The sequence below is a fragment of the Entelurus aequoreus genome, linkage group LG25 (assembly GCF_033978785.1).
Source record: "Entelurus aequoreus isolate RoL-2023_Sb linkage group LG25, RoL_Eaeq_v1.1, whole genome shotgun sequence".
Taxonomy (NCBI): Eukaryota; Metazoa; Chordata; class Actinopteri; order Syngnathiformes; family Syngnathidae; genus Entelurus; species Entelurus aequoreus.
In genome coordinates, this window is record NC_084755.1 from 9,818,025 (window position 1) to 9,829,496 (window position 11,472).

At 38.0% G+C, this 11,472-nt stretch overlaps 1 protein-coding gene across 5 annotated transcripts in view; it reads left to right on the top strand.

Moving 5' to 3' along the window:
• LOC133642681 (septin-9-like) overlaps positions 1 to 11,472 on the top strand; it is a 175,751-nt gene that overhangs the window by 106,940 nt on the left and 57,339 nt on the right. The gene's annotated exons all lie outside the window — the stretch shown is intronic.

Genomic DNA, 11,472 nt, shown 5'->3' on the forward strand with positions numbered 1-11,472 from the left:
TGAAGTTGAACTGAAATCCTGGAATTTTTTTTAGAATTGTTGAAGTAGAGCACACAATTCCCAAACAGGCTGAATATTTTTAAGTTGGAACAGTTTGAATCGGACGAAAAATGTGGGAGTTGTTGAACTTTGAAGAATGTCCCATTAATTTCAATGGAAATTTCCCATTTGAATATGGAAAAAAACTTGAATAGTCTGAATGAGTTGAAATGGTTGGTGTTGAAATTTTTCAAATCGGTTGAGAAATGTTAAAGTATTTACACGTTGAATTGAGAAATGGTATTACGGAATTCCTGGAATTTCGGGAAAACCGGAATTTTTCTAGTTCAAAAAACAACTTTGTTTTTTGTCCTGATTAAGAGGAATGTTTTAACGGTGGAACGGTTGAAGTGGGTTAAAATATGTGGGAGGAGTAGTCACCAGAAAAAAGGGTGGAAATAGGGATTCTGGAAAATCCTGGAATTTTTTTTAACTTGGAAAAAGAGTAGTTTGAATTTCCAAGATGGTGGAATGTGTTGAAGGTGGAAAGGTATGAATAGGTTGGAAAAATGTGGAAATGGTGGAAGTTTGAAAAATGGCCAATTTATTTTGAAAGGGAAACATGTCGCGGAAAACTTGGAATTCTTGGAAATTTGGGAATTTTGGGAATTTGTCAAGGGAAAGCCCGCGATTCCCGAATAGGCTGAACAGTTTGAAGTTGGAACGGTTTGAATCGGATGAAAAATGTGGAAGGTAGAGCGCACCCAAATGTGGAGAAGAAGAAGAAGTAGAGAAAGAATAAATAGATGCATTTTGGTGTAGAAAACCATGTGTGAATGCTATAGAGCAGGGGTCCTCAAGTACAAATCTTGAAGGTCCACAAATGTTATTTTGAAACAGGCTGGGTCCGTTTATTATCGGTCAAACTTATATAGTAGCAGGAGGCAGGGGCGCCGAAAAGGGGGGGCAAAGGAGACGGATTCTAGGGGCCCATGATGGAGGGGGGCCCAGAGAGGCCCCTAATGATGATGAAATTATAATACAGGGGGCCCTGTAAAGATTATTTTCATGGGGCCCAAAATCCCTAGTGGCGCCCCTGGCAGGAGGTAGGTAGTAGTTTAACATTTTCTTAAACTTAACAAAAATAAAATAAATATCCAATAAAATACATTAAAGATTTTCTTTGAAACAAAATTAAATAAGAACTTAAATAAAATAAATATTTCAGTACGTCTGGTAGCTGTGGCATCAGAGAGTGGGATTTGATTTATTTTAGCTGTCATTTCCTCCTTTTCTTTGCCTTCTAACATGGCACCCATCACTTCAGTCAAGCATTCTTTAATTATTTCTGCATCAGAGAATAGCTTCTTGTGTTTACCCAAAACCCATGCCACTCTGAGTGAGCACTCTGTTGCTATTTGTTGTTGTGTCATAGATTTAACAAAAATCTTGCTTGATGACTGATGATGATATGACTTTTTCAGCCTGGTGATTTCTTTTTTTCTTAGCTCCGAATCATGAGGAAATGTCTCTTCAAATTCGCGGTGCTCTCTCAGATAGTGACGTTTCAGATTTTCACTTTTCACCAGAGCAACAGTACTGTTGCATATTAGACACATTGGTCTGGTACTTGCAGTAGGTAGGATGAAAACAAATTGCTCTGTCCATTCTTCCTTGAAACGTCGGTTTTCCCTGTCCACCTTTCTTCTACCAGCCTGAGCCAACTTGGAGCATGCCGTTGTGATTTGATTGACATTCAGTGACTGACGAGTGAACAGTTAGCGAAGTAGCGATACGAGACAACTGTGTGCCTGCAGCGAAAGGTTCCATGCATGTGGCATGAGCGCTGTGTGACCCAGGTGGTAACAGCCTATCAGCGCGTCGTTGTGATAGAGATGACAGCCCATACTCTGATTGGCTGATTCCGCAGCCAATCAGAGTGGCGTTCTCTCGCTCTCACTCCGTCTCTCTCTCTCAGGGAGAGAGAGAGACGGAGTGAGTGAGACACAGAGAAGTGTAAACAAACGTGGAGACATTTGACTAAAAACAACAAAGAACGTTGACTGCGCTAGCGATAATTCAAAGATGAATACAATTATTATATTTTTTTATAATAATTATTATAAAAAAAAAAAAAAAATTTTTTTTTTTTTTTTTTTACTATAATTCGTGCTGGGTCCGGACGGACACGTCGCTGGGTCCGGACATGGACCGCGGTCCGCCTGTTGAGGATCACTACTATAGAGCATTCACACAATTAGGATGTTACGTTTTGGTAAGGCTGGTGATTGTATAGCCTAAAAAATTTAATGTGGCTAGGGTTGCAAAGGGTTGGAAAGTTTCCGGTAAATTTCCGGAAACTTTCCGTAAATTTACAATGGAAAGTTAAGCTCGGGAAGTTTGGAAATTTTGACCATTTTTTGATTATTCAAAGTTGGACACCGTCCATCTTATTCTGTAGAATAAGATGAGAAGCTTGTAAAACACTAATGCAATGCCACAGACAGATAGAAGTAGTCAGCTAAACAATTGGAGTAGTCTTTAAAAATATTTGACTGATGGACAAATGAATAGAAATAGGCTAGATGAATAAATGAACACTCAATCAGCAAACTATAACCTACATTCTTGTATGACATCAGAATGGCTAGCAGAACAGAAGGCAGAGGAAACTACACCTTTTGATTTAGTATTTGCTAGTTGAACTTTACAGATCACAAAAAAGGTAAATTCGGATCGCTAACGTTGTTAGCATACATGAATGGGATTTAACATATAGAAAATTAGCATCACGGCTAACGTAGAAATATTTCCGGTTCATTATGAGACTGTGGTGGTACATAAACTACCTGGAGATATTGGCCCCAAAATCATTTAACAAGTACAGGAACAGCTAGCTAGCTTGAGTGGAAGTCTGCTGGAGTACCCTACAGTCATATAGTAACAAGCAATTCCATCTATATTAAACTTAAATTCCATAGATTAAAAATATTTACCCCAGTGGGAATTATCTGGGCATTTGGAACTCATTACCACCAGACCTTCGTAACTTAGACTCAATATCCCTCTTCAAATCAAGACTCAAAACACATCTATTCCTGACTGCTTATTCATTGTAAATCTTATCGATCTTTGTTGTTGTTGTTTTTATCCAATGGATTTTATTGTTTTGATTTTGTACGGTGTCCTTGAGTGCCCAGAAAGGCGTCTTATAAGTAAAATGTATTATTATTATTATTATTATGTGATAGAGGAATGCACAGTGCAGGGTTGAAATTCAACTGAATTTGCATTAAATAGGGTTGTTTTAGCTAATAATCATGCTGCAAGATCTAGCATGTTGCATTCAATGTTTATTCCCATTAATTTTCCATGAATTCCCGTTAATTCCCATGGAAAGTTTCCAACTTTGAATATTCCCGGAATTTTGCAACCCTAAATGTGGCTGAAAAGAATGGCTGTAAAATGAGGGCCATTAATACTTAGTGTGTTTTCCTGACAGTGGTCGTAAAATACAAAATGCTAAAAAGGCAGCATGGTTGTTCTGTTACTGGCAGTCATGAGCAGTTTCATGCAATTCTTCTTTTTAGCTTAAACAGGACAAGATCTAATAGGTTAACTCATTTATTTTGTGTCTGGAACTTCATTGTTGTGCTGATGTGTTTGATAAGATGTTTTTACTGGCAAGAGGGGACATTTTTATCATATTTTAATAGCACGTAGGAATGAGGAGCGGGAAGTGCGCAATGGTGCTTGCGAAATGAGTTTCTATTTATAGAATAATGACGCTTGATAAAGTAATCTCAGGTGTAGTGAGACTCACTCGGCAAGATAAGAGTAACATAACAACCCTTATGAACATTAGGTTTATTTGGAAACCGCGTCATTGCATTCACATTATCAGATTACACAGGCGCCACCATTGTACAGCGGAATCTTCGTTTTCGTACACCCCGGTTTTCGCAAGACTCGTTTTTTTGACCAAAATTATCGCCATAAATGTCTCGTTTTTTGTGCAGTGTCTCTATCGCTACATTTTGGGCCTAACAAACTTGAGCGATATCTGGTGTCTAATCAGACCCTTAAACGACTTTTCAATAAACTAGGTGTACACTCCTCTTTCTCACCGACAGCAGTATGACTTTTTCATTTTGCCTCATTGTTATTCCAAACAAACGAAACTCAAGCTGCATTCTAGGGCTGCAACAACTAATCGATTAAATCGATTAAAATCGATTATAAAAATAGTTGGCGATTAATTTAGTCATCGATTCGTTGGATCTATGCTATGTGCATGTGCAGAGGCAATATTATAATTTTTTAAAATTATTTTATTTTATTTTTCATTTATTTATTTTTTTAATAAACCTTTATTTATAAACTGCAACATGTACAAACAGCTGAGAAACACTAATCACAATAAGTATGGTGCCAGTATGCTGTTTTTTTTCTCAATAAAATACTGGAAAGGATAGAAATGTAGTTTGTCTCTTTTATCAGACTATTAATCGATTAATCGAAGTAATAATCGACAGATTAATCGATTATCAAATTAATCGTTAGTTGCAGCCCTACTGCATACATTACGCTTAATTTGTGCAGAAATTGGTCATTGATACACAATTTTTGCGATGTTCGACTACCTGCATGCAAGAGTCGTGTTTTAAAGTTACTTGTGCCGATCGATCAGCCGCCGATCAGTATCGAATTGTTTTTTGTGGAAAAATATGTGATCGAACATTACCGAAAGCCTTTAAATCATCACAAACGGCGATCCTCTCTAGCTGACAAGCGGCCAGTTGCTAATTCTCCGCTCCTAATTTTAATCACCTCCATTATTGCATTTCTTCGTATCTTAAGTATCATTATCAAGTAGAGATGTCCAATAATTTCGGCCGATAAATGCTTTAAAATGTTATATCGGAAATTATCGGTATCTGTTTCAAAAAGTAAAATAATGACTTTTTAAAACGTGGCTCTACGGAGTGGTACATATCTGGTAAAACACAGACGTAGGGCATACTTGCCAACCCTCCCGATTTTCCCAGAAGACTCCCGAATTTCAGTGCCCCTCCCGAAAATCTCCCGGGGTGGCCATTCTCCCGAATTTCTCCCGATTTCTACCCGGACAACCATATTGGGGGCGTGCCTTAAAGCCACTGCCTTTAGCGTCCTCTACAACCTGTCGTCACGTCCACTTTTCCTCCATACAAACGGCGTGCCGGCCCAGTCACATAATACATGCGGCTTTTAAACACACAGAAGTGAATGCAACTCATACTTGGTCAACAGCCATACAGGTCACACTGAGGGTTGCCGTGTAAACAACTTTAACACTGTTACAAATATGCGCCACACTGTGAACCCACACCAAACGAGAATGACAAACACATTTCGGGAGAACATCCGCACCGTAACACAACATAAACACAACAGAACAAATACCCAGAACCCCTTGCAGCACTAACTCTTCCGGACGCTACAATATACACCCCCGCTACCACCAAAATCCGCCCCCCCAACCCCGCCCACCTGATGACTGTATTATGCTGATAGTATATATTTGTACTAGGGCTGCAACTAACATCTAATTTGATAATCTATTAATCTGTCGATTATTACTTTGATTAATCGATTAATAATCAGATAAGAGACAAACTACATTTCTATCCTTTCCAGTATTTTATTGAAAAAAAACAGCATACTGGCACCATACTTATTTTGATTATTGTTTCTCAGCTGTTTTTAAAAGTTGCAGTTTATAAATAAAGGTTGATAAAAAAAATAAAAATAAAGTAGCCTCTGCGCATGCATGCATCCAACGAATCGATGACTAAATTAATCGCCAACTATTTTAATAATCGATTTTAATCGATTTAATCGATTAGTTGTTGCAGCCCTAATTTGTACCATGAATTGATTAACGTGGACCCCGACTTAAACAAGTTGAATAACTTATTCGGGTGTTACCATTTAGTGGTCAATTGTACGGAATATGTACTGTACTGTGCAATCTACTAATAAAAGTTTCAATCAATCAGCTTCTACGCCAGCATGAAACACGTGTCAGTTTGTAATGCACAACTTGCTGCGATAGGACAGCAATTTGCACTGACTGAAAAACATGAACAATTATAACAGTATCTGTAAAGTATTAGCTCACATTTCATGTTTAGTTTGCACACAGCTAGCTCGACAGCGTATGAGGTGCTGCGTGTGTCATGATCAATATAAAGTGTGACTCACTCCATTGACCGTTGTCTGTCTGGTCCAGTTGGCCGGGGACCTTTTTTCTGGTTTATCTGGGTAAGCATTCAATTCATGTCCAAATAGCTTGGCTTCAAATTCCACATTTTGCAGCTTCAAATCACGCCGACCTCACTCTCTCGCCTTTCGTCTGCTCCAATGTCTCACTCTTCCTTCGTGCTGCTTCTAGAAGCAGTAGTTCATCCTTCGTATATTATATATCTACTTTTTAACTTGGGACTTCCCGTGGGACGGATTTTGGACGCTGGCGGGCCGGATCTGGGGAACCCTGATTTAAACTATTTTCCCTAAAACACGCATAAGGGCTATAAAGTGTTTTATCCAATAAGGCGTTTAATCAAACAAACTCAAATATTGATTACTCAATTCCTAAAATAATAGATAGCTCAAGCCCTACAATCCAAACCAAGACATTTTAATTTGACATTTTTAGTACCGGTAGTCATAGAAACACATTAGAATTGGGTTTTCATCTGCTGTGGTGTCAGTTAGGTCTGTAATGCTGAATTACGGCTCACTCATTGTCTCATGACTTGTTGATACTCGTGCTAACCTAGGTTGGTTTTTTTTTCCGTACACATTGAAAGAATCCTCTTGTGTTGAAAAAACATCAAAGCTTTTTGACAATCCGGTCAGGGACTCATGCATGTCACAAGGGGTTATAACACGTGGTCTCGCTAATAAATCGTTTGTTTGGCGTGAAAAGTACTGTATGTGTTGTTTTTCCAGTGTTGTTTTCTTTCTTGATTTTTGTTGTTGTAGATCCATCTTGAAGTCAAAACTTATGGAAGTTAATTTGTCTTTATTATGAAAAAAATGTTTGCGTTTCAATTTTGTGAACTGAATTTTTTTACATAAAATGATGCTGACCATTTAATTGAAAAAAATTGTTTTAAAATTCAGTGTGTAAAAAAAAATTCAGTGTAAAAAAATCATCATATAAGAAATCAGTGTATAAAATTTCAGTGTAAACAAATTGATCCATCCATAGTGTAAAAAAAAAAAAATCTGTTTAAAAAAATAAAATAAAATAAAAATTCAGTGCTTAAAAATTCAGTGTCGAAACATGTGCTGCTTTAAAAAGCACGACTCACTCCCGCTAAAAAAAGGCTGAAGCAATCGATCCTGTCTCAGAACCAGCCAATGAGGGGTCAAGTTTGAAGTCAAGTGACACGGGTCTTGCAAAACAGCATTAAAAAAAAAGCAGTTAACTGGGCTACCTTGGCATAATACAACAAAATAAACACTTCGATGTGGCCCCCTGGATTTTTTTCAAACTATAGAAATGATTCCAATGGTTAAAATCTGCACTTTTGAGTGATATACTGGTTACTAAGTGTCTTGATTTGCAGTTAAACTGACTGTGATACACAATGTGACCAGCAGATGGTGCTGGATAATTAGGTTCATGTAAACGTAACAAAGACAGGGGCTATATAAATAGATGTTTGGATGCACTCATGGAAGGAGGGATGTTTTGAGCGTAAGCTCGTTATTCACAAGACAAAGTTTGGTCATTAATAGATGAACCAAACACTACGGTGACCGTAGGTGGCGCTGCTTCATGCAGACCAAGGACGGGGGCAGACTGGGCAGAAACTTCGATGTAACATCACTGTTCTGCAGAACTTTGTTGTAAAAAGTTCTGCAGACCAGTGATATTACCATATATCAAATTATTATATCAAGCAAGTGGATGTTTTTTTAATCCTTTCTGCTATTATTTTTCGCAGTATTGTTATAAATGATAAATGATAAATGGGTTATACTTGTATAGCGCTTTTCTACCTTCAAGGTACTCAAAGCGCTTTGACAGTATTTCCACATTCACCCATTCACACACACATTCACACACTGATGGTGGGAGCTGCCATGCAAGGCGCTAACCAGCAGCCATCAGGAGCAAGGGTGAAGTGTCTTGCCCAAGGACACAACGGACGTGACTAGGATGGTAGAAGGTGGGGATTGAACCCCAGTAACCAGCAACACTCCGATTGCTGACACGGCCACTCTACCAACTTCGCCACGCCGTCCCGTATTGTTGGATCTTTGTTGTTCTTGCTCGATTATAAAAGATGTTGATCAAGAGGTAGTCTGGGACGTAGAGTAGCAACGTTCATATATTCTCAATATTCAGTGTTTTATTGTTCATTGTTAATTTGTAATTCCCACAATCTTTATTTTTATGTACATTCTGACCGTCATATAATTCCCAGACTATCATTTAATTCAGTAAAAAAAATAAAATAAAGATAATCCTATTTTTGAGATGGTCTTAAATGTTTTACTGAAGACACTCAATGTACATGAAAATACACATTGTGGGATTTACAATACTAACTATGAACAATAAAACACTGAATATTCAGAATATATGAGCGTTGCCCCTCTACTGCAGACCATCTCCTTGATTGACATCTTTAATAATCGAGCAAGAGCAACAAACGCCAAGAGTAAAAAACATCTACATATTTGATATAACATCACTGTTCTGCAACCTTTTGCTGTAGAACTCTGCGTCCGTCTGACACTCGCTATGCCGTAAACAAGCCCCGCCCACTCTGCCCCACTTTGTTCGTGTCCGGTCTGCATGAAGCAGAGCTTCTTATGTCACTCAACAGTGAAGATTCTTACCACCGGAATCAGTTCTATAGTTTGAAAATATTCAGTGGGCTGCGTTGACATTTTAATTTTGTTGTCTTATATCAAGGTAGCCCTATTAACTGCTTTTTTATGTTGTTTTGCAAGACCCATGACATGTGACTTCAAACTTGACATCTCATTGGCTGGTTTTGAGACAGGATCGATTGCTTCAGTCTTAATTTACCGGACTCTAACTTATAATAAATAATTCACCCCTATACAATATCCTACCCTAACACCCTACTGTGCAATATTACCCTTTGAGTGCAATACATCCGACACTGATTGTTATTTATTACTCCGGTACTCTTGTCTTGTTCTGTATATTCTACAGTATTTTGTATTTGTATAGTGTTTTGTATATTGTACAGGATTGCTTATTATTTTTATTAGATAGTAGTCTGTTTATTTAAATTCTTAGTTTTATCTTTATTACCTCTTGTGTAATTTATTTTTATCCCATATTTGTTCCCACTACCGCACCTTAAAGGGAAACTTCGGTTTTTTTCAACCTGGGCCCTGTTTTCATAATTTTTTCTGTATATGTGAGTGCTGGATAAAACATTTTTTGAGGTCGCGCCAGTATTGAGCAGGGCAGGCAGCCTCCAGCCCAGCTAACGCTCGTACACAGGGCAACTGGCTCTCGTCAAAATTCGGCCTATAAACATGCATTTTTTTCACACTGACAGGCTCAGATAGTTACAATGAGTGTCCGACAACATACTAGAAAGGAGAAATTAACGTATGTCTCTACCTTTAGCTGGAGATCGCTGTTTGTTGTGAGCTGTGTCCAAATCTCACCACGCTACAAATCTCGTTCCGAAATCTCGCGATAACTCGCGACAAATCAAATCGTCCACATCAGGCAAAAATTCAGCCATGACAGACAAACAAACAAACTTTTCTATAAAACTAAAATAACAGTCTTCGGTAATCCAACAGAAAATCACTTCAGTCATCTCTCTTCACCTCAGTCAGGTAACTGTTTTTCCACCGGTGTTTTGTCGCGAGTTATCGCGAGATTTCGGAACGAGATTTGTAGCGTGGTGAGATTTGGACACAGCTCACAACAAACAGCGATCTCCAGCTAAAGGTAGAGACATACGTTAATTTCTCCTTTCTAGTATGTTGTCGGACACTCATTGTAACTATCTGAGCCTGTCAGTGTGAAAAAAATGCATGTTTATAGGCCGAATTTTGACGAGAGCCAGTTGCCCTGTGTACGAGCGTTAGCTGGGCTGGAGGCTGCCTGCCCTGCTCAATACTGGCGCGACCTCAAAAAATGTTTTATCCAGCACTCACATATACAGAAAAAATTATGAAAACAGGGCCCAGGTTGAAAAAAACCGAAGTTTCCCTTTAAATTGGAGTCCTTAATCTCGTTATATGCAAATATAATGACAATGAAGTCAATTCTATTCTATCTATTCTATTCTAACTGACTCTTGCTTTTAGAAGCAGCAAATTTTTCGACACTGAATTTTAAAACGCTGAATTTCTTTACAATGAAATTGTCAGCATAATTGGATGTAAAAAAAACTCAGTTCACAAAATTATAATCCAAAAAATTCAGTTACATGAATTCAGTGTCAAAAAAATGTTTTTGTAATAAAGACACAAACTAACCTCCATAAAATTTAATACATGTATCAACAAGCCAATAGGAATGCAAAGCAAAATAGAATGACTGTAACACATGGTTAGTATTAATCAATTTGGTTCATGTCGTGGTTATGTAAAGTAATCGCTATTGTTTTGCACACACTGAAGCGTCACATGAAAGCTGAGACTTTCCAATTAATGTTAGCTTTGTACACAATACTCACCGAAAGCTCTTTTGTTCAGATTACCGCACACAGTTGACTGTGGTCATCAGTGACGTGCGGTGAACTAAACACCAGGTGAGGCATAAATACTTTTGGAGTTTTTTACTTTTAAATTCATATGTGCAGCTCTAATCATTGTTGATTTAGGACATTAGAGTAACAGGAAAAATAAGAGAGTTAAACGCTTTCATAAAAACGTTACCATAAAGATATTATATGATAAATGGATCCAAAAAGTATTTGATGAAGTTGTTATTAAATACTTTTTGGTCCTATTTGCTTTTCACAAAATAAATCAAGTATTGTGAGTGTATCTTACCTTTCTGTATTTGTATCTGACGAAGCAATAGCTATCCTCCATGAAAACGTACTTTGTATGATCACATTCATTTTGTCTAAAAGTCCAGTTTAGAGAAGTATTTAATCTTGGATACAGTATATAATCTTCTATATTGGCAGACACATTTGTTATGAGAGTAGCGTATGTGTGTGTGTGTGTGGCCATTTAAAATATGACAGCAGGTGAGGTGAGTGACGTCTGTGAGTGAGTGGGCGAGAGAAGTGACGGAGCTGTAACAGTGAGTGCGTGCAGGTGCTAGTAGCTTGGTGGACTACACGCTCAATACACTTTGTGTGTAGCCGTGGAGGCAGCACCTGTGTCTGCCTCACTTCTCTTCTGCCAATACTTATTTCCGCGATTCTGACCACGAAAATTATCAAAATATACAGGCATCACACCAAAGTCACATAGAAAAAG